General features: G+C 49.2%; 1 protein-coding gene across 7 annotated transcripts in view; it reads left to right on the forward strand.

Moving 5' to 3' along the window:
* Window positions 1-866: 866 nt before the first annotated feature.
* Window positions 867-23,662, forward strand: part of MBNL1 (muscleblind like splicing regulator 1) — a 110,339-nt gene continuing 87,543 nt past the window's right edge. The window contains exon 1 of one of the 7 annotated variants that reach the window (XM_075031222.1): window positions 867-1,092. The gene's annotated coding sequence lies outside the window, so the exon portion shown is untranslated. Of the gene's footprint in view, window positions 1,093-8,332; window positions 9,063-9,265; window positions 9,405-16,171; window positions 16,654-23,662 lie in introns of those variants that run through there. The other 6 variants (XM_075031208.1, XM_075031207.1, XM_075031221.1 and 3 more) reach the window with 6 other exon arrangements.

Raw genomic sequence — 23,662 nt, forward strand, 5'->3', positions numbered from 1 at the left:
CGCACCCACGCCCTGCCGGCGCGCAGCCCTCCGGTACCGCGTGCGGAAAGGGGCTTAAACAAGCCGAGAGGAAGCCAGACAGCGTTTCCGCTGCAGCGGTGCCCGCGCTGCTGCTCCCCAGCTGCCACCCACGCAGCCCTCCCGCCCGCTGCAATCCCCACCGCGGGCAGCCGGCCCCTGCCGAGGCGCTGCCGCGGCCTGGGAGCCGCTCTGCCGATTTACGAAGGCCGGCGGTGAGCGGCGAAGCTGCGGGGGATGATGCGTTTCCCTCCCTGGGTTGAGCAAGGGACGTTTCTAGCAAGATCCGCAGCGCGCGGCGAGCTCTCGCTCGGCGGGACTTTGGGCGGAAGGGATGTTGCTCGTGCGGGAAGCCTGGAGATGGCAGTGGCGGCAGCAGAAATAACAAAAATGGGTCTAAACACCTCTGGTCGGTGAAGCCGGCCGTGCTGCGGGCGCTGCCAGCCCTGTGCCGCCGGCGGCAGCGGCGGTGCCGGCCGGGCGGCCGTTATCTGCGGCTCGCAGCAGGAAGGGAGCCCCGGGGACACCGCCCCAACCATCGCCCCCTTTCCAGGGACCGCGGCGATGGCCTTGTCGGGTGGGCCGAGCCCGTCACCCCCCCCCCGCCAGATGCCAATGGGCAGATTAACGGGTCGCAGCGGAGACGTCCTCAACCGGTGCGTTTCAAAACACGCCTTTGTGCCCGAGACGCAAGCTTCCCCGGCAGTGAGCCATGCTGCGACTCAAGATGTGGCCACGATGCAAAAGTACTTCCCCTTGCGTCTCTTTTTTTTATTAGCCTGAAACTAATTTTTGCTTCTTTAAGGAAATAAATATATATGCAAACCACAGTCTGTTGCCGTGGTTACTGCTGTATGCTACTGCAAATAGCTTATTTCACATCCTTAGCCCTATAGGGTTTGGGAAGCGTGATTCTTCTGGCCTTTCACCGTTTCCCCCCTCGCTAGGCCACCATCCCGCTGTTGCAAAAAAAGCATGTTGTAATAACCCCTGCGTGCTGCCGGAGGAGGCGGTGGCTGCGCTGCCAGAGCGCTGCAGCACGCTCCGACGCACCCCGCGCCAGAGACCCCCCAGGTAAGAATTGTGCTTTTTACCCCACTTTGTGGCCCTTGCCGGCCCCGTGCAAATTTGCAACAGAATAGCGTACAGTTGTTTAGTGGGTTACTGTAAGTTGTTCAGAAAGCTAAACTGTTTTATTACATCTGCATTTCATTGCGCCTACTTTGGCATATAGGTCTTGCGATCTTGAGATAAGTTAGGGAAGATTCAAATAACGTGTTAAAGAAATGAGCGCTAAATGTAAGATGCTGTTATGCAAAGTTTAAGTAACAAAACCCTGCAGTTCTGAAGCGTATTAGAAGTAGCAGTCGGATTTCAAAGCAGAGCCTTCGTGGCGCTTGCCGGGGGCACAGCGGGACCCCCCTGGTGTGGAGCTCCTCCGGGACGCTGAGCGAGCACCGACCCGCTCCCAGGAACACGCGGGACAAACCCGGCGCGGGAGCTGGGCCCCGCAGCGCCGGCGGGTCCTTCTTTCTCTTTTCTCCTGGTTTTACTATCATTTTGTCAGTTAATCTCCTGTGCTGCTTACTCCGCTGGAAAAGTTGAGAGAAAGATTTTCACGTGCTTGCAAGAGCCCCATGGGTTGGCTGAACAGTTTGTTCTGTGCTGTTGGTGGAGCGGAGACAGGGCTGGATGCCTGCGCCGAGGCACCACCGCCATAGCTGTGCCGCGATTTGGGTGCGTTTCTCAACGGGGGCCGAGCGCGGCTCCCCCCGCACGGGGGTCCCCCCCCAGCCCTGGGCGAGGCGGGTGGGTGCCCGTCCCCGGAGCATCGCTCCCCGGCCCCGCTCCGGCTCCCCGGGAGCCGTTGGTAAAGCCCACAAGAAATTAAAATGACATTACTCCGCTGAGAGTGAGCCCTCAGCTTCCTGCCGCGACAGACGCTGCTGACGGCGAACGTCCCGCCGGTTTTCTGTGATTAAACGCGGTGTTGGGTCGCAGGCAGGGCCCGCCTGGAGCGAGCACCCGTGCTGCTCCCCGTAGAGGTTAGAGTGGACCCCGGCACTGCCGGCTGGGCTCCAGCACAAACTGAAGAGCAATAAGGAAATCATCTTACAGAAAGCGCAAAAGACGTAGCATATATAATAATTATTTGCTGCGAAATTAGCCGTGTGGATTTTGCTCATTTATGTGCTTGTAGACTAGTAGAGATTTTAAGTATTTTATCACTTCTAACAAAAATATTATCACTTAATAGTTGCAGGAGGCTTTAAAATAAAAGGACAATGCAGCGGAAGAGCCAAGTCTGAAATTTGTATGTTATCTTTACTAAAATGCACATGCAAATAATATGATTAAAACAGGAAAAAAAATATTTTAGCACTGTAGTGTGAAAGTGATGGCCTCCATGTTGCTGTGAAGCAGAAGCGGAAGTTCGTTACCGCAGAAGTTGCACCGTGCTAGAAGAGATGTAACGATTGCTTTCTTTATCGGGAAGACTGAACTTTAATGTCAGACCTTTTTGGGGAACTTGAATTTTGTGAGTGCTGAACAAATAAGAGCATAATGAAGCAAATAGCTTCTCCAGGATCGTAATTGTGTTTAGTCTGTGTTTGAACTAACTTGCATATCTGCCTTTAATAAAGGCCAGGAAAAAAGGAAAAGTAGAGTACAAGGGTTTTTTGGTGACTTTTGTATTGCAGCTATTTAGTACGATAAAATGAAGCCACAAGCCATACTTCAAGCTAGATGGATTTGCACTGTGATTTCTACTTATCTGTTTAAGGCAGGGGTACAGCAGCACCCCGTACCCCTTGCGGGCAGGAGTTCTGCGGTCGGTCTGCAGCGAAGAGCAGCCCGGTGCTGCTGCCGTCAGCGTGCGGATCTCTTAATGCAGTTACCATTTAAGTGCTCTGTTACTGCACAGACTAAGGAGAGAAGCTTTGCTTTCGGGTGCACAGCTGAAGTGCCTGTGCAGCTGGGCTCTTAACTGACTTTCTTTTGTGCTGTGTCTTTAGCAAAAGATTCCCGTTTGATTTGCGATCTTACTCAAGCAGGAGTTGGGGTTTGAAGTGAAGTGCTGGTGCAAGTTGAGCTGGAGGCTTTGGTCCTCACCGGCTGCGTGCACATGGGTTTGTGCACCTCCAGTCATCTATGCCTGACCGCCTATAGGCACCGGGCCCCTATAGGGACCCTGAGGCTGCGGGGGGGGGCAGCAGGCTGCCAGGGTGGCTGCTTTGATGGAGTAACGATTGAAAGATGGTTGCTGAGTTGGTGCTTAAAGTAGCCGTGGTTCCTGCGTCACAGGTTACCTTCCCCTGTCCATACTGAATGTCTGAAGAAACCAGTCTCTGAAGGAGGGCTAGAAATGATCTATAAGGCATCCATAATACAAGTTTCTTAATTCTGCAGGCTTATGTCATCTCTCAGAGTATTTATCACATTTGTAGTGACAAAGAGAAAATTTAAATATATTTTCACTTTATGTCCCTAATGCCATGCCTGTTACAGCATGCCCTATCGCTCAGTCTTCCCTTCAAACTTTTACCTTCAGATCACTTTGAAGTAGGACCTGAAGTGGGAAGTGCTTTTATTCTGCCTGAGGCGCAGTTGTGAAGAGGATGCCAAGAGCCATCCTCACGTAGGGCAGCCAGGACACGTTGGTGTCCCACCGCTGTGCTTGCGGGGCTTCTGCCAGCCTCGGCTGGGTCATCGCTGGCCCTGCAGCCTTCCTCGCCGGGGTTTCGGAGGGAAGGGCAAGCAACCGTTGCACAATTTTCAGAGGTCAGGCTCTTGCTTCACTTGAGCCAGGCCTGCATTAGCTCAGCCAAGAGAGTTCCTCTTTTTTGCTCCAGTTGTAATAACACATAGTGACTCTAAAACATAAAAAGTCTCTCAAAATACTTTCTCTGTACACAACAGGTCTCTCTTTTCCCTTGTCTCCTAATTTATGTCTTTTTGTTTGAATGACATAAGAAGCTAAGTGTACAATGACATATTTCCTTATCCTCCTCTGCTGGAAGATAATTAGTCCATTGTCTTGATTGGTATCCCAGATGGTGATCATTATCATTATCGGATGATAATCTGGGAGACCCCTGGATCTGAGACTTCCTTACACTTTCCTCTTTACCATGCCCTGCCCGGACATCTTGTTACTGCAGAGCTTGCGCTTGGCGTATGTGCTCTAGGGTTTAATCCCCTGTAACCTACATAAACCTACGTGAAACAGAATACATTCACCTTATAGGATATAGTGAGAAATGACATCACAGGCGCACAGGGCATAAACCCCAACGATAAGGCAAACCGGAGCTGTACCGTGTCAGAGCAGGGATGTGTTTGAGCGGGGTTCCCAGCAGGACCAGCACCAGAACCGCCGGGCAGTGGCCGCTCTCCGGCAGGGCTGGGACCGGAGGCTGGCAGGGCTGCTGCCGTCGCGGGCAGCAAGTACCAAACCCAGCAGGCAGATCGCCGCGTGCTGTCACATGAAAATGGACTCAACGGGAAAATGAAACTAAAAAAGTCGAATTACCAGCACAACCAAATAATGGCTGTGGAGCTGGGCCCTTTAGACCGGGGGTGGAGGGGGCTGGGTAGGGAGCTGCCATTCCAGCTGTGCAGCTGTGAGCATCTCGTGCCCACGTCCCCGCTCTGCTGCCGCTGCCGAGGCAGGACAAGGAGGCACAGTTTAGACACCGGTTATTTTTTAAAGCTAGCTCTGGGTATAGAAAAGATCATTTGTGCGGACACTGGTCTACTGAAGTTATTTAAGAGAAATCTGGGCAGTGAGGAGTTTGTACAGAAAACTTTGTGACCAGAACAACTGCTTTGAAAATGCCCAGCGTACTGATGTAAGCGTACAGAGAGGAAACAGCCTCACGTATTTCTTTGTGATAGAACAGAAACAGGAAGAGCAACAATGATCCATTACAATATTCCTTCCCAGAGACTATCAAGGCGTGTGCAAGCAATGCTGAAGTTATCCGAGTGGTACATCTGTACCACTGCTGCTTTGTAGAATGACAGGCAAACTCATGTAAGTCAGGCAAATACAAAAATAAGATGGGATACCAATTGTCATGAATTTTTTACTGATCTGGATTAACCTTCTTTGAAACACAAGTGTAAATTCATGGCATTTTTTCCTGAAAGAAAAATGAGTGTTTCTTTACAACCTTTCAGTCTCCAGCTCCTATAAAAAGGCCAAAAAAGATAAACAGCAAATACCAGAAAGCTCTCCCAGTCAGTGGCGTGCCTTCACTTCCTCAGGCACTCAGTGCTCCAGGATGCTCCCCGAGGCTGCTCCGTCCGGGCAGCTCCCGAGGAGGGATGCTCAGGGCATCCCGTGTCTCTCCACGGGCTCAGAAGTGCTGTGCAGTCTGTTGCAGGGTGTGATTAGAGCACACAAAAAGAAAAGTCAATTATATTAATGCTAGGCTGTATAACAGAACAAAAAGCCTTAAGATGGAAACAGCTGGAGTTCTTGAGCAGGTAATATTATTTGTCTCCCAAGGTAAAGTGAGGAATTATTCATTAAAACTGAAAAGCACTTTATCACCTCATTTCACAAAACAACTCTTTGCTTGGTTCAGCCCCCAGTACGGATCAGGGAAAAAGGCAAATTTAAAGGCAAATTTCTTCTAGTCTCCAAGCCTAATAAATTTCAAAGCAAACAGCAAAGTGGTTTGGCTTATTCCGTTACAGATTGAAGGATGTGGCGGATGTAATTCTGAGTGATCATTTGAAATTTCAGGAGTCAGCAGAAGCTCAGTATCTATAAATGAATAAAAGTAGCATGCAATTGCAGTGGAGATGCCACTTTAGTTCTGATTTTTTTCATTTGTAAGGTAAAAAATAAACGTATTCTGGAACAACTGGGTATGAGTAACAAGTGATGCTCAGAATTATAAACACACATTACAAGATTTGGGGGAAAAGACAAGCACGAGAGGGAGAAGATGGAAAGACAAAGTTCTAGCATAACTACAACCCCCAGTGTCTTTGGTAGAAGAAATAAAGTTGGAACAAGGTGTCTGTGTTGATAGAGATGTTTAACACAAGCAAGTTACACTCCTGATACTGGCGATAAACCCTTTGTGTTCCTCCTTGTCTTCTCTGATGTCGATGTGCCTTGTAGTTTCCTTGTAGTCTGCTATTCATGTTGACTGGGGATGAACACCAGCCTTGCAGGTTAAAAAACACGTGGCGTGAGAGCCCCAGTCTGCGGAAACAGAGAGAGGCTGAAACTAAACCATGTCTGAAAATGGGAGCCTGCTCGGGGGGAGGGAGACGGTGTGTTTATTTTCCAGCAGCAGGGCACCCCTGCACGACCGCTGCTTGTCACAGCATCCAGCCCCGAGTGCTGCTGGAGCCACCGTGTGCTTCCAGGTGAGAGAACCCCGGTCAGTAGTAACGAATAGAAGGGATCGGAATTCAGAATAAAGTCACCAAGGAGCACAAGGTGTAAAGGACAGAGGCGTTTGGGGTGTCTGGTGTTTCCACGCAAAAGGAGGTGAGCAGGGAGAGAGATGTGGGGCATGGGCCATCCCAAGCAGCACGTGCACCAGAGCATTAAATGAGCCCCTTCGGTGAAGTGTCCGTGCTGGACTGCGGCACTGGCCTGAGGTGTTAGGGAGCTGGAAGGAAGATCAGACCGGATTTGAAAACTTAACCACGGAAAAGCCTTCTATAGTTTTTTGTGTTTTAATTTCTGAAGCGGGTGGTACCCAGCTCCTTGCAGCGGCCCTGAACCCCTTCCCTCGCCGCACATGCCCCCGCGCTGCAGTCCTTGCCGGTGAAGGACCAATGCATGACAACCACGGGACTTCAGAAAAAATTGCCTCCTTGTAGACATGATGATGATGTCTTTTTGGCATGGTGCAGATTATGCTGGCAGCAGAACTTGTTTATAGGATTCACACTCTTTCTCTCCATGAACACTCATTTATTTGATGGCTCTTAATTTTCACAACCCAAGTGAGGAGAAAGCTCTATGGAGGTGGAGCTGTGAGCATTTGACACGTCCATTTTATAATGCTTTCCAAACCTAAGAGCGGTTAAAGCCTCTGTGGAAGGTGGTTGTGGTAACCGTCATCCCTGCGGAGAGGCGGGAGCGCAGCGCTGGCGGCCAGCGGCCGTGGGCAGCCGCGCTGGTCATCCGGCAACCTGCCGCCGAGAGACCTGCACGCCGGGGGCCGGGCGTCAGCCTGGGCTTCGGCACCCGTGGGAGCTGCTCGGGCAGAGCCTGCGCCGAGGGGAAGAAGGGATTTCCTTGTCTTGACTAATTGGCCTACCGTTACATTTAGTAACAGGGACCAGGGAGGAACAGAAACTGTTGGAGGGCACACCATAAGGTAACAGTTCTCTGAATTGTTCCCTATGGAAGAAAACAGAAATTGAAATTAAAAGTTTAAGGGAAAAGAGAGTAACTGAGGGGTTTTTTTGAAAATGTATGTGTATATGCATTGAAATATACTCAGCCTTATCAATAAACAGTTGCTTCATATGATCTAATACGTGGGAAAAAATACTAAGCGAAAGGTCTCCTGGAATCAGTGCAAATATTTGTAGGGTTTGGGTGTGAGTTTGGCTAAGACACGACTGCTGCCTTGATATCACAAGACAAAGTCAGAGAAACCTGCCACTGATTTTATTAAAATGGTAAAATATAGAGAACTGAAAAACACAGTTTTCAAAGGCACGGGACTCTTTTATGGCAAAAGCCAAAAAAAAAAAAAAAAAGACTTAACAATGTAAGAGGTATATTGTGAGCCTCAGGGATGGAACAGACTGCACACTGTAAAAGAGAAGTATAGATCAAAAAGAGTAAACCTCGGCAGGGTCAGAGGAAGAAAGAGCTAGAAGAGGGACCACAAAAGGTCACTTAATCCATTCCCTCGCCCCAGGCAGGATGGAGTGTACCTAAATCACTCCTCGAGACGAGCGTCTCACCTTGATTTAGTACCCTTGTCAGTCCTTTTTTTTCCCCTCTAAGTCCAGCCTGACTCTCTCTCCCTGCAGTTTAATGCCATCTTCTTGTCCTCGCCACCATAAATACAGAGACAAGATTGTTCCCTGCTCTTTATAGTGTCCTTAAATCTTGGAAGATCACTGCCGTGCTTCCTCCAGTCGTGGCATCGGCAGGGTGTTTCCAGTTCTTTCCATTGTTTTGTCCCCACTGCCGCCCCTGGAGCTCCGGTCCTGCTTCCCGCGGCCCGGTGGGCTGACACCGGTGGGCCCGGACCCTGCGTGTCCCCCAGCACCCCCCCGCCGGCAGCCTGCCTGCCTCCCTGCGTATTTAGGTGTACGTCCTTCTCTTTTTCTGTCCCTTAGGTTAGTGCCAAGTCAGTTTGCCGAGATCCCTTCCGGCGCGGCCCTCGAGGCGAGCGTCCCGCGAGCGACGCGTCGATGTTGCGTCTGACCGCTCGCCGTTACCGCAGCTCCTCTTCCCACGCCGCTCCCCTCGGTGTCGCCGGCGTGGCGGTGCCGACGCCTGCCCGCGCGACGCTCGGCAGAGCAGAACCGGGGCCGCGCGGGCGCGACCGCGCCGTCGGCAACGCGCTTTCTTTGCCAAGAAAGGGCGGGAAAGGGGACGGGAGCGCGGCCTTTTTTGCCTGCTCTGGGAAGAAGATCAGCACTACGGCCTCACGAGGGGAAAAGCGTTTTGGGGGGGCGGGGGGCTGTCTGGAAAAACCAGTACGGTAATGGGGAAGGCAGCCTGAGCCCGCTGGCGGCGACGGCCCCGCGGCGCAGGCCGGGCTGTTTTGCAGGAGACGTTTTCCACTCGCTTCCCTCCCTCCCTCCCCCCGCTCTGCCTATTTTTTTTTTTTTTTTTTCTTCTTTCCTCCGAAACCGGAGGCGGCGGCGGGGCCGGGCACGTGTGCTGGGGCTCGGGCACCGTGACTCATGAGGCGCCGGGCCGCTCCGCCGCGGGGAGGATGAAGGAGGCGAGTCCCCGGGGAAGGGCAGCCTACGACGCCTCCGCTCTTCACCTTTTCCTGGGTTCTGCGGCGCCCGGATCCCGGAGGCTGCGCCCGGCTTAGGTAAGCGCGACCGGGCCGGGGCTGGGCCCGGCCTCCCCGCGGGGCCGTGGCCGGGGCCCGGTCTCCTCCCGGGGCCCGGGGCTGCCGGCAGGGCCGCGGCCGGGGCGCGCTTCCGGGCGGGGCGGGGGCGGCGGCGGAAGCCGGGGCCGGCGCGGGGAGCCCGGGCCGCCGCCGCCGCCGCCTCCCTCTCCCTCTCCCTCCTCCCTCCCTCCCTCTCTCCGCCCGCCCCGCCGGCGGCGCTGTCAGCATGCGCCCCTGACTGGGCCGGGCCGCCGCGGCCGCCACCGCCGTCCCCGGGCAGGGCCGCCGTCCGCCCGCCCGCTCCGCGAGCATGCCCCTGAGGTGAGTGCCGCCGGCGGCTGCAGGTGCCCGGGGGGGGGCCGCTACCCCGGCCCGGCCCGGTGCGTGGCTGCGGCGGGGCCCGCGGGCGGCGGCCTGCCAGGGGCGGCGGCCCGCCAGGGGCGGCGGCTCCGCTCGGCTCGGCGCGGCGCGGCGCGGCGCGGGGGGCGAGAGGCCGTGCTCCGCCGGCGGGGGGGTCCGGGAGCGGCGGCCCGCGCCTGCCCGGGCGTCCCTTGCTGGGGGAGGCCGGCCGTGGGAGCCGGCCACGCGTGACTCCTCCCGGGAGGCGGGAGCCCTTGCCGGCCGTGCGGGGCAGGTGCGGGGCCGAGCGGCCTCTCCCCGGGGGGGAGGGAGAGCCCCGGGGGGCGGCAGGGCCGGGGGTGTCCGCGGGAGAAGGCGGCGGGCTGCCCCCCCCCGGGGTGGGCCGGCCTCCTGGAAACGCGGGTGCTCCAAAGCAGCACCGTGGTTTAGGTTGGATTTTTAAAGACGACGGTAACTTCGAAGGGACGTCGCCCGTCTGGGTGCGCGCACGTGGCGGTGTCGGGGAAAAATCCCGCCTTGATAAGGCGCTCGCTGTGCTGCCCGCATCTTTGGGAGCTTCTGGATTAACCGGGTGGAAATAGAGCGTTGGGGCTTGGGGTGGGTTTTTTTAGAGAGAGTTCTTGAATTCAGAACTTTGTTTTGCATCTAGTTGCTGCAAACAAACCAGTTTGTTAAGATGTTAGTATAGCGGGAGAGAAAGACGCAGGGATGTTGTCTGTGTGAAATAGTTATTTTAGAAGAATACATGATTATTTCTTTTAGAAAGAAATTATTTCTTTTGGTGATTTTTTTTGAGGGGGGAACTATGCTGCAAAACGTGGCAGCAGCAGCTGGACACAGGTGACAAAGAAGCAGAGAGAGTGAAACTGAGCAGGTTTAACAAAGGGATGTAATGGACAGGAGAGAGCTATGTACATAATGAATAATAACGTTGAATAAATAACTGGACTATATCTTCTTTAGCACTACGGAGAAGAGGTTCTAATGGAACAACAACATGTTCCAAAGTGACAAGAAAGTAATTTGCATAATGAGTAATTAACCGATGGTACTTATTACTGCAGGGGAAGTTTGAGGGTGAGAGTCTGAGGTTGGGCAGTTGGAAGCTGGGATAGATCGCAGGTGCCCGCTGGGGCTGTCTGCTTGTGTTTGGTACTGACCCTTGCCAGACCTGCTGACATAAAACAGTATTACGACAATTTCAAGTAGATAAAAGAGAAATAAATTAAAGGCTTGGCATCCCCAGTTTCACTGAAAAGGGTGACAGGACTGCTGTCTGTGGAAGGTTGGGACGTACCAGTGCAGAAACCCGAGGTGTCAGGAGTCTCTCTGCTTGCAGGGCGGTGCTGGGAGCGCTGTCCCTGGGTTTTCTAGGGAGCGGAGCACCCCGACAGTCCGTCTGGAGGGGACAGGGACGCTGGGCGCGCGCTGAGCTGAGCTCTGCAGTTGCAGCATGTGCTTTTGCAATTTAAATTTTGCAAGGCCTGTGTCACTGCTTTCCTCAGCTCCTGTCGGATCAGGTGTAGGCTAGGAGGTTGTAAAATGGAATTGGACTTCCCTGGATTTAAAGGCTGGGCTTCTGAGCTACAAAACTTCTTCAGGCTTAGTTGAAACAAAAGGTGATTAAATAGAAAAGCGATGGCGATGACTAAACATTCAAAGTTTCATAACCAGTTAGTCTTCAGACTTGAGAATATTTTGAAAACTTATTACTCTGTAGGCTGTATGTATGAATTAACAGTAATTGTGGAGCCTGCCTAGTTTTAGGTGACACGTATAAGTACAGGATTGTGCAGTTGTTATTTACTCGGGCTACTGAGGAAAGATACACAGGCAACAGATTTCTTAGTCTGATACACGAGGAAGAAGTTGACAGGGCGTATTTATTGTCTCATTTCCTCAAAACCATCATTAGATTAAATTCATTTTGAATGGCAGGCAAGGGTCTGAGTCCAAGGATGCTTTGTTGTACTACGAGGCAGTTGAATCGGTGGGCAAAATTGGGGCATTATGCGAGCAATTTGTAATTCACTGGTGTCAGCAAGCAGTGCCAAAACTGTCCTGTGAGAACTCCCCTCAGCTGCAGCAGAGGGTATGGTTTCCATACATCCACCACACAGTGCTGGCGTTCCCTGCGGTGGGAACAGCCTGGCTTTGTGATTTCTTTTCATTTACCCACAAAATCCTCCTTTATGCTCGTTGTCTTAGAAGTGTTGTGAAGCACCGCTGTGCCACGTGCCGCCTAGGCACGAGCTTCGTGTTTTTCTGGGCTGAAAGCTGTATTGCAAACACGGGAAATCGCCAGTTCAGATGTATCTGACAGCTGCCTACAGCTCGGACCCTCCTAGGCAGATGCCTGACTCGCGTTCTTTACCCTCGTGACAGAAGACATTAGAGTTTTAGATCTGGTAGATTAACAAGGTAATGGATAGTACCTATCTTCAGGAGTATCAACAAAACAGTTTAATTAGTGGAAGCAGAGAACTTTAATTTAAAATTTCTCTGGTATATTATTATCTAATTGCAGAAGTAATCAGAATTGTAATGCAGCATAGCCTTTACTGAAAGGTTTTTCTGTAGGCAGTCAGGGCCAAGAGGTTACTCTTCTGCTGACTCGCTGCTGTCACGGTGCGGTGTTGTGGGGGCTTTCAGCCCAGTTCATCCTGGTGAGACTGAGGAGATCACGAAAGCATAATCCTAAGCAAGATGCTGGAACAGGGGTTTGGTAGGGTGCCGTGCAGGATCCTGGATTACCTCTCCATCCCAGCAGCCGCAGCACGGACGCCTCGGAAAAGCTGGGTGTGTGGGTAAGGCTCTGTGCTGGGCTGTGGTCAGCGAGGGGCGTGCAGCCCTCTGCTGCTGCCTGGGGGGGGGCACGTAAAAATTTCAGGGTTTTTTGCTGATTTTTCTTTAGACTGGAAGTGCTCTTAGTTCGTTCTGCTTTGGGAGGTTCAACAATATAATCAGAAGTAAATTGGTGTGAATCAAGCCGCTTCAAACCTTAAATGTAGACGTTCATTTTCCATTTTGGAGAAAGGTTAATTTTGTTTTGCGTTACTCCACCTCTTGAATTCTACTACTTTGTTGCTTTACTAAGTCTCAGATGCTGTTCATCATTGTCTAGTATTATTAGGTAACAGTTACTGAGTTTATCTATATTCCGCTTCCTATAGCGAGGCCAAGGATTGAATAAACTAACATTTTTAGACACCTCCGTGACAAATACCACACACTGACAAGCATTTGAAAGTAGCAGGTGCTGCTGTTGCTTTCTTTTAAAACCTGTTTTGCATGGAGGTTTCTGGTGCTTGTCCAGTTTGCATGTCTCAGGAGCACCGAAGGTGCTACTTTCCAAAATTTCATAAGCAGGGAAGATACTATTGAAAAGAATCTGTAATGTCATTCACTGCAGTCTGTCCTCCAAGCGGTTTTGAGCGGACTGGTAAACGTACTGTCCTGTGGCCTTTGCAGGGTGTCCCAGCTGCATCGCTTTGCATCCCAGCGTCTGGTGTGAATCTGACTTCCCTGAACTTAGAGCCCATGTATATTGGAAACCTGGAGAATAAATCTGAAGTACAGGAGATGGTGATGCATCACACCAAACAGCTGAAACAAACATTAAATAGTCAAAAGGGTGTTGCTCCACAGGGCCATTATTTTGGTTGCCCAGAGGAGGCAGACTGTTAAAGCTGCATGGTTTTTACAGTACTGTCCAGAACGGCTTATGTGGCCACAGTAAAGGTTCTTGTATGTGTGGTGTAGATGAAGATCTCGTGGCCAGTTCGGATTAAAATAATACACTTTCCTCTCTGTTTTTATTTCCTTTAAGTACTGCTTTTATTCTGCTGCTTCAGATTGAATGCAGAGGTGGTAAGGACACAGGAATGCCTGTAATTAGAAGGATGAGCCTTAGCACCTCTTGATGCCCAGAATAGGGAGGGCGTGATTGCTACTTAGGAGCTGCATGTATAAACTGCGAAAGTAGTTTTTCTAACAGCGCTAACCCCGAGGAAGTCACACGTGTTGGATTATAAAAGACGCCTTGCAGTAACTATGCATTACTTTCAAAGGCTTAATATGTGTTTTCCTTTGCCTTGTGCACATTTTAAATGCAAATGCTATGAAGAGATGATTTTGCTGTTAACAAAGACCAGCTCATTAAAACAAAACAAAAAAAGTTCTGTTCCCTTTTGTTGTCATATTTTTATGATTTTTGTCCATGACGAGGATGACTTCTGTAACTATGAATATTTATCAAAAAATTGCTGCAACTAACTCTTGTCCAGAAGGAATTTTACTGTGGCTGTATTTTTCTATATTTTTATGACTGTTTTCCAGTATGAACAAGGAAGGACACTCATATCAGTGGTCAGGTGTTGCCTGAAATAAGCTGGTTTTGTGCTGTGGTTCATTTGTAAGCGGTGGCAGAATAACCCTGCACACAAATGTGCAGGTGCTGCCAGAGGGCTCAGAGATCTGCCGGAGTGCGAGCAAAGCTTGTGTGTGTAGATCCAGCATTTTGGCTAATGTGCTTTATACACCTAACAGCTGTCAGGTGTGGAATGGGGCTGGGTGTGATCGCTTCCCTAGGGACTCCTATGTGCAAATCTGTCCTGCTATTTCCAGCCCAGTGGAGGGGTGGCAGGGGGACCCGAGGCAGGCAGAGGCTCCAGGGCTTTCCTTTGCCTGCATACGTGGTGGTCTCCACTATTTGTGTTCCTTGGGGATTAGAGCAGTTGCCTATGATTATTTTATTTTATTTTATTTTATTAACAATTATATATTGTAAACTTAGTTTCCCAAGTAATGCAGTAAAGTAAACAACATTTCCTTCCTACTACCCCATAATTATTTACTGGAAGGGTAAACACGTGAATAGTTTTTTCTTGCTATCCTCGGTGACATTTGGAAACTGTTCTGCCGTGAATATGTGCAATTGTAATTCCCATTAGTGTCAATGAGAGTTCACAGCAATTAACAAGGAAAGAGAAGGGACTGTTAAAACTGTGGCACAGTTGTGATGAAACTTGAATACATCCCAAGATAAAAAAATACACATTTAATATAAAGAGCTGAGAGGTGAAGGTTTTGCATGTGGCATTTTAAAATGGAGCGTGGTGCCTGGTAAGGATGTTCAAGCAAGCAGTCGATGTCCCCCCTTCCCATTCTACCTTCAGCAGTTTGTGTAGGGTGATCGTCTTAGTCATTGCTTTGCTTGGAGAATAAAGCCAGTGACAAATGTTGTTCTACGCTGTTATGCACATTCAGAACCAGCACAGTAAATTTTCCTGCTCTGAAGCTGATGTGAAATTTCTTCCATAGCTTCAGTGGAAGCAACAGGAGAGCAGCATCAGCAGGGCTGAGCTGGTGCAGGTCGACACATGGGATGCTGCCTGCGCCCATCTGGCTCTTTGGTGACTGTGTGAGGGTTTGATGGATGCTGGCCTCAGGATGAAATCCAGCTATGTATCAGGAGAATTGCTTTTCCTCTGGGATCAATTTTTTGTTGTTTAAACATTTACTTGCTGTCAGCTACTACCCTGTGAAATAGTCCATGTTTCAAATTATGTGCATATACTGCATTGTTATAAAAGACTGTTTTTATCCAAAATATCTTGATTTTAGGTAGCTGGGAAAACTCACTTTTACTCTGCTGTAGAGAAAAAAAAGTCAAAGTTTGCAATAGATATAATCTGTCCTCACTGAAGTCTAACTTAAGTTCTCACTAAATGCAGCTTGAATTTTTAATGGGATAATTGCTATTTGGTATTAATTAGAAATATCAGCAGCAGTTTATAAGGTAAAAGTATAGTTCTGTCACTAGGTTGCTAAATAGTGGGCTGCAAGTTTATTTTCATTTGAATCTACAGATCGCACAGGAAAACTGAGGAAGCCAGGACTGAGTAAACCACAATTGGCTGTGAGTTTTGTGTAGCCAGATTATCATTTCCGTAAGCCAAGTATATAATCAGCATTAACCCAGCGTGGGGACACGGGCAGTGCTACTGCACAGCCCCCCATGTCCGTGTGTCCTTCTGCAGCCCCGCTACCTCCCAGAGCTGCCAGTCGCTGCTGGTGAGAAGTCTCGGAGAGAAACAACTTCCAGCCCTTATTTGAGCACTGTCAGAAAGCGTGCAGCTGCCGGTGTTGCTCTTAGGACCTTCTGCTTTTGGCAAATATGCCAAATACTCGTTTTCACAGAAAAATATTTTGGGACGTAAATATGCACGCTGTATATCGGTGGCTGAATTGGAATTAATTTCTGCACAATAAAAAGAAAATAAGTACTAGACAGGTTAAAATATGTCTAATTGTTTGACAGCTTGAAAACTGAGCTCTCACATAGCCCTCCATTGCTAGCCCAGCTGTACTGGACTCATTTTATCAATTCTTTCTTGGAATTTACAGGTGGCAGTTTAAACTTCTGTATAGAGTCCAGCTTTTCCTATTGGAAGCATACCTTACTGTCTGCCCTGAGGGAGAATGCTGCTGTAAAAGGAATTTTTTTTTCCCTTACGTACTTGTCAGTAACATTACATTCAGAGTTAGTTCTTACAGAAGTGCGTCAGTCTTGCTTGCAGTGGCACAGAAAAAAATTAACAGAGCATGCACTGAATTTTCCCCTTATCTCAGTATACCACATTTTATGTATCTTGTAGTGAGATGTTTTGTTTCTACGGTTTCAGACTTCGTGTTTCAGAAGATTAATAGACTTAGCAGCTCTGTTTGCTAAGCTTAGCGATGATAACAATGTAATAAGTCATGAGACGGTCACAGATCATCTGGCAAGGCAAAATATGCCTTGGGCTTGAACTTGGAGCAGGTATTACTCGGAGAGAAAAGTAAAATGTCGAAAGCATTATAAATAATTTGTCCTGGCTTTGGTGGCTCTAAGTCCAGGTTTGCCTGAAGACCCTGCTCAGGAAGCTCAGTTGATGGCATCTGCCTTCGCCCCTTCTACGTACCCACAGATGAGAGACAGCGTTTTTAAAGTACACGTATGGTAATTCATGCAGCAAGTGCAGAGCACAGGATGGTTCCTCTGGCTGCGCTCGGCCGCAGGTGCCCCTGGTGCGGGATGGAGGAGCGGAGAGCAGCGCGGTGCTGGACCCCAGGCTCCTGCCGCCCTTGCTGCCCGTGCCGCGTGGAGCGGCTCCGCACATTCCTGCGGCGCTGCTGGCTCCTGCGCAAGTGAGTCCGACTGCGAGCGGTGAGTAAGGACTTGGGAACCCAGAGCATGCTTGGGCTCTGGGCCCAATCCTGCTTCCAGAGAAGTTAATGGGAGTTTTTCCTTCTAAAAAAGGGAGAGCGATCAGTGCTGCTCAGCTGGGTCCCGCGAGGCCCTCGGCGCTCCTCTCCCGGGAGTCCTTTAAGCCCGAGCTCCCCGCTTTGCACGGGGAGGGGTGGTCCGTGGGTGCGCGGCCGAAGCCCACCGCGGGTCAGCCTGCAGCGGGGCGCGCGGGACGGGGGTGTGCTCCCGAGACCGCTTCAGCTCTGGCGTTGCAGTGACGTTGCCTCCGCTGCAGTGACACCTACACAGCGTTCGAGGAGATAAGCTCTTCTTATAAATTTAAGTAAATTGCTGTAGGAGGAAGTGAAGTTTGCTGCGTTAATTGGGTCTAGATATACCCGAGGTCTCGAGCCTTTAAACTGCGCTCCCCGCGGGCACCGTGGAGGAGCGTGCAGGCTCCCGGAGCTCGCTGAACCAGGCAGATGTGTCAGGTTTTCCGAGCAGGTTGCCAAGCTGAAGGCAGCAGTAATTAGGCCTGGATTCACCGTAGAAAAGACATGTCTCTGTGCGCGCAGGCGCCTGAGAGCCGGTGCTCCAACATCTGCCGAGTTTGCTCGCGGAGGTGCGGGTGGGATGGCGGCTGCTCTGGGGCTGGCTGTGCAGAACCACCCGCCCTTCCTCCTCCTCGCCGATCCCTGGGGGTCGGTGCTTGCCATCCCAACCGACACTGGCTATTTCGGTGTTGCTTTTGCCATCTGGTTTCCATGGAAGAAAGCTCCTGTCAACTGCACATGCTGATAAACACAGCATGATTTACTTCTGAGAAATAAACTCTAGTATTTTTTTCTGTGACTCTCTGAAGCTTGGAAAAAAAAAATATCCAAACAAAAAAATACTTCTTCCAGTGCTTGCAAGACTTTATTAGTGCCTGGGCAGCATTCTTGACTTTGTATGATCACTTTTGGTTTCCAGCGAAATCCTTTCCATATGTAATTTTTTACGGGAATCCTTCAGTGCTCAATGCATGGGCAAAACTGAAACTGACTTTCAGACTTCTTTCACAAGCAGTGAAAAATCAAAGGTAGTGAGTCCCTGATACTGATAATGTAACTATGTGCTTTTCAGCTTTTTGATGTGTAACAGTTAAAAGTGTTCTTCTGGGAGTGCAGCCACTTGCTGCTATGACTTAGCTTTGCAAACCACTTAGAAGAAAGTCCCTGGGAAAATATCTTGGATTTTACTGAGCTCCTGTATTTATGTGCAAATATATTCCATAAATAAATCTTTCATGATGTGATTTTTTCTGAAAAGTAGACACAGCTCTGTTCAATTCTTCTAGTTCAATACAGCTAATGGTGGCAACTGAAATATAAGTATTTGAACTGCTTTCACTCACTTTTCTGCATGACTGATAAAATTTTTGCTTTGGGTTTGTTTGGTTTGTTTTCTACAAGTTCTAAGCATTCTGTCTTTAATCACCATTTTTATAAAAATTGCTTTTTCTTAAATCTTTTCAGAACCTATTTTCCAAATATTCCATGTTTTTTGTATAAGACTAGAATTTTAAACTTTCATATTTGGTATTGTCCTGGTTTCGGCTGGGATAGAGCTAATTTTCTTTCTAGTAGCTGCTATAGTGCTATGTTTTGGCTTTAGGATGAGAATAATGTTGACAACACTCTGATGGTTTCAGTTGTAGCTAAGTAGTGTTTGTACTAAGTCAAGGATTTTTCAGCTTCTCGTGCCCAGCCAGCAAGAAGGCTGGAGGGGCCCGAGAAGTTGGGAGGGGGGACAGCCGGGACAGCTGACCCAAACTGGCCAAGGAATGTTCCATACCATGTGACATCATGCCCAGTATATAAACTGGGGGGAGTTGGCCCAGGGGCATTGCTGCTCAGGAGCTAACTGGGCATCGGTCAGCGAGTGGTGAGCAACTGCATTGTGCATCACTTCGTTTGTATATTCTAATCCTTTTATTATTATTGTAACTTTATTATTGTTATTATTATTTTCTTCCTTTCTGTCCTATTAAACTATTCATATCTCAACCAGTGAATTTTACTTTTTTTTTTTTTTTTTTTTCTCCAATTCCCCCATCCCACTGGGTGGGGGGAAGCGAGTGAGCGGCTGTGTGATGCTTAGTTACTGGCTGTGGTTAAACCACGACAAGTATTTTTAAATGGCTTTTAGAGGTAAGGATGAGAATACAAGTAAAACAAGCTTCTTCCAAAATTTCTTCCCTGTGTTGTTCAATTTGGGTAGCTTGCACAGGTACATTAATGAAAAAGTGGACACATCGAGGAGAGTTCAAGTAGAGGATAGAGAGCAATCTTCCATGTGATAAGTACTACGGGAAAGCAGGTAGACAGTGATGATAAATATTTTGGGTATTATGCAAGCTTCTATACTTGCCGCACAGTGCTGCGAGCATTAATTAGAATAGTGCTGTGGGGCTTGCAGGGGTCGGTGCGGGATCACTGGGGGTTCTCGTCCCTGAAGGTTGAGGAATGGCTCAGCTGTTGTGCTTGTGCGAGCTCCCCGAGCACGTGGGCTCGTGCCCTCGCCGTCTGCTTGGCAGGGGACCTCTGCTTCGGCTCTTCTCTAGGAAGAAAGTAGACAAGGAGCTGCAGAACTAGTGCTCGACATGTGAGTGGCACCGTTAGATGGGCTCAAGCACTTCTTTGTGTTGGGTTTTCACATAGCGTCATTCTTCAAGCTGTTATTTTGGGTTCTTTAAAAAAATAAGAAAGTTTAAAGTAACTCTAATAGCAGGGGTATAACCTGAGTGCTTTCGATACCTTTAAAAAATTGTCTAAAATTTTTGGTCCGCATCTGTGGTCCTTTGACATGTTAACATTGGTATTTTTATTCTGTTGTAGTAGGCATTTGGGGGAAAGTGATTCATTTTTACGCTGCATGAATATATAGAGGCCATTTCTTCTGCAAGAAGAATTAATGGGAATTTGAAGGTTATGTGTTCTGTGATTTGGCACTGGTTGAGCATAGAAAAGCTTGCCTACAGACTGAGCAAAAAGGACACAGCTCACTTCTTGCTCAAAAAGGAGACTGTGCTGGAGATCAGAGGGTGAGCCCTGTGTGCGGGGCTCTCCTAGAGCGGTGGGAAAGGCCGCTCCCTCGGCCTGACCGAAGCAGAACGGGCTGAGAGAGCGAGTCACAGGCAGGTGGTGTTGGTCCAAGAGTGATCCAGCAACTGTTACAACGTGAGACCACAGGGAATAGGAGGATGCAAGAGGATAACGAAGGGTCCGCATTCATTCTTCCTCAGAGACGTTCCTTGATTATTCTGTGGAAGATGGGAGCTCAGAAATAATTCAGATAGGTCAGCCGTGGAACAGCCATAAATAAAAACTTAGCAAGGTAGTGGGTTATGACCTGATCCATAACCCAGAAACAAAAATTATTCAAGATCTGACTGACCAAGCTGGAAACCCCCTGTAGCTGCCATTTGTGATGATGCAGAAGGAGGTGCTGCTGTGCTGGCTGCACCTTCTGCGCCAGGCTGCTGCTTGCTCTTTTTCTTTTTTTTAAAATACAAATTTATTAAGCTCAGATGGTAACAGCCTGTGGGTGATCTCATGTGCCCTTGTGTGTTACACCAACAGTGTCTCTGAAGCCGTTTTTGCTTGGTGGCCCCAGGAACGCCCCAGGACCCCGTGCCGGCAGCGGCTGGGGTTTCTGCTGCCGCGCTGTCTGCAGGGCTGCAGGCACGACAGCGTTGCAGCTCCTTCCCGTACGAGCACAGACCTTCTGGAAGGGCCTTCTGGGTGATGAGGTAACCAGAAACCTCTTTTTCATCCTCCCGTAAGTTCATCTTTATTACCCACAGCAAAAGGCTAAAAGCAAGCGAAAAGTTGTATGCAAGCATGTACTTAAGCAGCGTGACACCAGCTGGGTCATCTAGACATCGGGAAATCCATGAGCAAAATGAGTGTTAGCAAAATTCATCAGCAAACCCAGCTCTTGAGCAAGGAGGGGAGGAAAGCTAGCCTTAAACCCGGTGTGCGGTGCACACACTGGGAGGGCGTCCCCGTTAACTGCATCGCTGCCGTCTCGCAGACTGGGAACCGCCTTGCTCAGAAGTCCCTTCGTACTTCACCTCCGTCAGTCGTGGTGGTTCTTCTGGGTGAGATTTTGTGCAGAAGAAACTGTTCCAAACGGGCCATTAGTGGGTTGTTTTTCGTGATTATTGTTAGCTATGTAAATATCATGATTCAAGATGAACAAGGATAACAAATTATAGCAAATACTGATTAAAAAATGGTCTCAAAGACATTTTCACTTCTTTCCTAAAATAAAGCATAGTCATTCAGGTTTTGTTCCTTCTTTTTAATACTGGTGACTAATTTGGAGCTTTTCCCTGACACCTGAAGTCACATGTATTTATTTAGCTTGGGTGAGATTGTTCACGATGCAAAATTAATTGCATCAGTAGGTGTTTCTGTGCTGCTGAGCACTGTATGTGTAGTGATCTCCGTGAAGTCAAGGAAAGCGTCTCCTAAACTTGATTAGTTTTGCTGTATACTGAAGAATCATTTTGCTCTTATGTTAGTGTATAACAGTTATCTTGGGATACCTTGGATGGTGACAGAGTGTAGAGAGTTAAAAACCCCATTCTCTACAATTTCGATTCTTTCATAAATAACAAAAAGAAATTATTTTAGATTCATTGTATTTTCTGATAAGCAGTACAAGTTTTTATTATGCTGGAAGGATATGACTGATAAATATAAATTAAATGTAAGGCCAGAATGTATTAAACCAGAAAATACTCTATTTTGGATTTGAGATTCTTTGAGAAACAGAAGGCTTTGAACTGAAACGCAGTTGGCTTTATCTCCTATCTTGCAGCAGATGCTGGAGTAGTTTTCCAGCGCCGTCGTTGCCTTGTGATTCATGCTAACATTAACAGGAGTCAGGCAGTTACACCCGCGCACTAAGCTGGCATTGCCTTGCTGCTCTGGGTGTCCCCGGCACGGCAGTGCTGCGATTGTTGGAGACTGGGGTGATTTCGGAGGCGTGGGTCCCCCGGCCCTTTCTCGGAGGTGCTGTGCGGGGTGCTGCCCGGCCGTGCCGCGGTGCCGGCACGACGGTTGGCGCTGTCCGCAGCTCTCCTTCAGTCCCTGCCGCATCAGCGATCCCATCTTCACCCGTTCCCCTGTAATTTTCTCATTCTTGGAGAGAAGCATGTGATTGTCACAGCGTTGCCACAGCTCACCATTACCGAGCTGAAGTGACCAGGCCATCAAAACCTGAGTTCTAATTTTCTGTCGAAAGCGGAACTCTGTATAACGTCTTCCTCATTATCTGTACTCATGTCCCTTTTTGTTTGCCCTCAAGTCAGATGCAAGATGAAGCAATCCACGTAACTATAACTTCTGATTTGCCTCGCTAGGAGCATGCCCGTTTATGCAGCAGGCAGGCAGGGGTAAGGTGCCCCACGCTGAATTTTGCCGAAGACGCCCCAGTCCTCCCCGGCAGGTCCTGCTGCGGCGGTGCATCTCTCTGCAGGGTGAGCAGGGGTCCGTGGCGGTCCGGGGGAGTGGGACGGCGGGGTGTGACCCGAGTGGGGTGACATGCCGGCTCGGAGCAGGTGACATGAATGGCCTTTGCCGTTTCTGGTAATTTAAGTTCAGATTTAATCTCCCCGATTAATTTGACGTGTGCAAGGATGTGGTGGCTGTATCCGGGCTCCTAGTTCATAATTATTGACATAACAAAACGATTGTCATGTGAACAGGCAAGGACTTTGAAATCTGGAGTTTGGTGGCAGGGGCAAATGTGGAAGGGGGTGCCTGGACTGGGGCAGGTTAGTGAAGCTAAGCAGAGGAGCTTGCTGGCTGGAGCAAATGCTGTTAGTAAGAAATCAATAATAATGTTAGTACTGACCATGTATATGCCATAATCCATCAGGTGCTCACCAGAGTGGTCTCTCAGGACTCATTTTACCCACTGCTGGGATCCATTTCTGGGGAAGGAAAAAGCCACCCTTTGCAATCAGGGCCACGTGGCAGCTGCTTTAGGAAGGGAAGTGAAAAATGATACAGCTGATGGTAAAAACTGGGAGCCCTTCTAGAGGTAGCATGTAGATTTAATTTAGAACCTTAGCAGTAATGAGGTGCTGGTATTTTTTCACTTGCTATACAGTAGAGATTAAGGCACCCAACCTGCAAGAAGCTAGGCTGGGTGTCCGCTGCATCTCTTGTGAGTGAGAGCTCCTCCGGGTCACTTCTCCCTGAAACCTTCGGCATCAGCTGAATTTGATGTTGGACGGAAGCAGTTGCTTCCCTTGCTGAGTCATGGGCATCGCTTTTTTTGTAGTAGTTGTTATCACAGATGATGCTAATAATCATGTTTCGTATATATATAACATTTTATATGTATATATACAGACACATAGGGTTAGAAATCACCTGCCAATATGGGAGTGTTTTTCAGTGATGTGTAGCTATCTTTTTTGCGACCGTTACAAGTACCTCCCAGTTTTGAATCTCAGTTGTGGGACTCATCCTGAGGTTTGCCATGTGGCTGTGTTCTCAAGGAAAGCACCCAAAACCTGCCGCATGTGCGGCGGACTTTGTTAACGTTTGGCTGCATAATCGACAGGCACCTCCAGCCTGCTCCCACTGAAACAAGCAGGAGAAGTAACAGGAATTATAGTCACGTGTGCGTGATGCAGGAGAGAGTAGGAAACATTTTGCAGGTGAAATGTGCCTTTCTGGTGGCAGGGGACAGTGTGGGGCGAACGATTCGGAGTGACTGACCGGCCGGGTCAGCCCAGCTCACACACCCTGTGCTGCCCCAGATGAGCCGCTAGGTTTGCAAGAGGCTGATGCTGGTGTGATGCCGTTGACGTCGGTCATCTCGCTCCTCTCCGGCATCGCTTGGCTTATGTACTTTTGCAGTTAATCAGGCAAAATGTCTTTAATGTGCAAGGGTCTGATTAATAAATAGCTCTGTACTTTTTAGA

Source organism: Buteo buteo, chromosome 7 (genome assembly GCF_964188355.1).
Source record: "Buteo buteo chromosome 7, bButBut1.hap1.1, whole genome shotgun sequence".
Taxonomy (NCBI): Eukaryota; Metazoa; Chordata; class Aves; order Accipitriformes; family Accipitridae; genus Buteo; species Buteo buteo.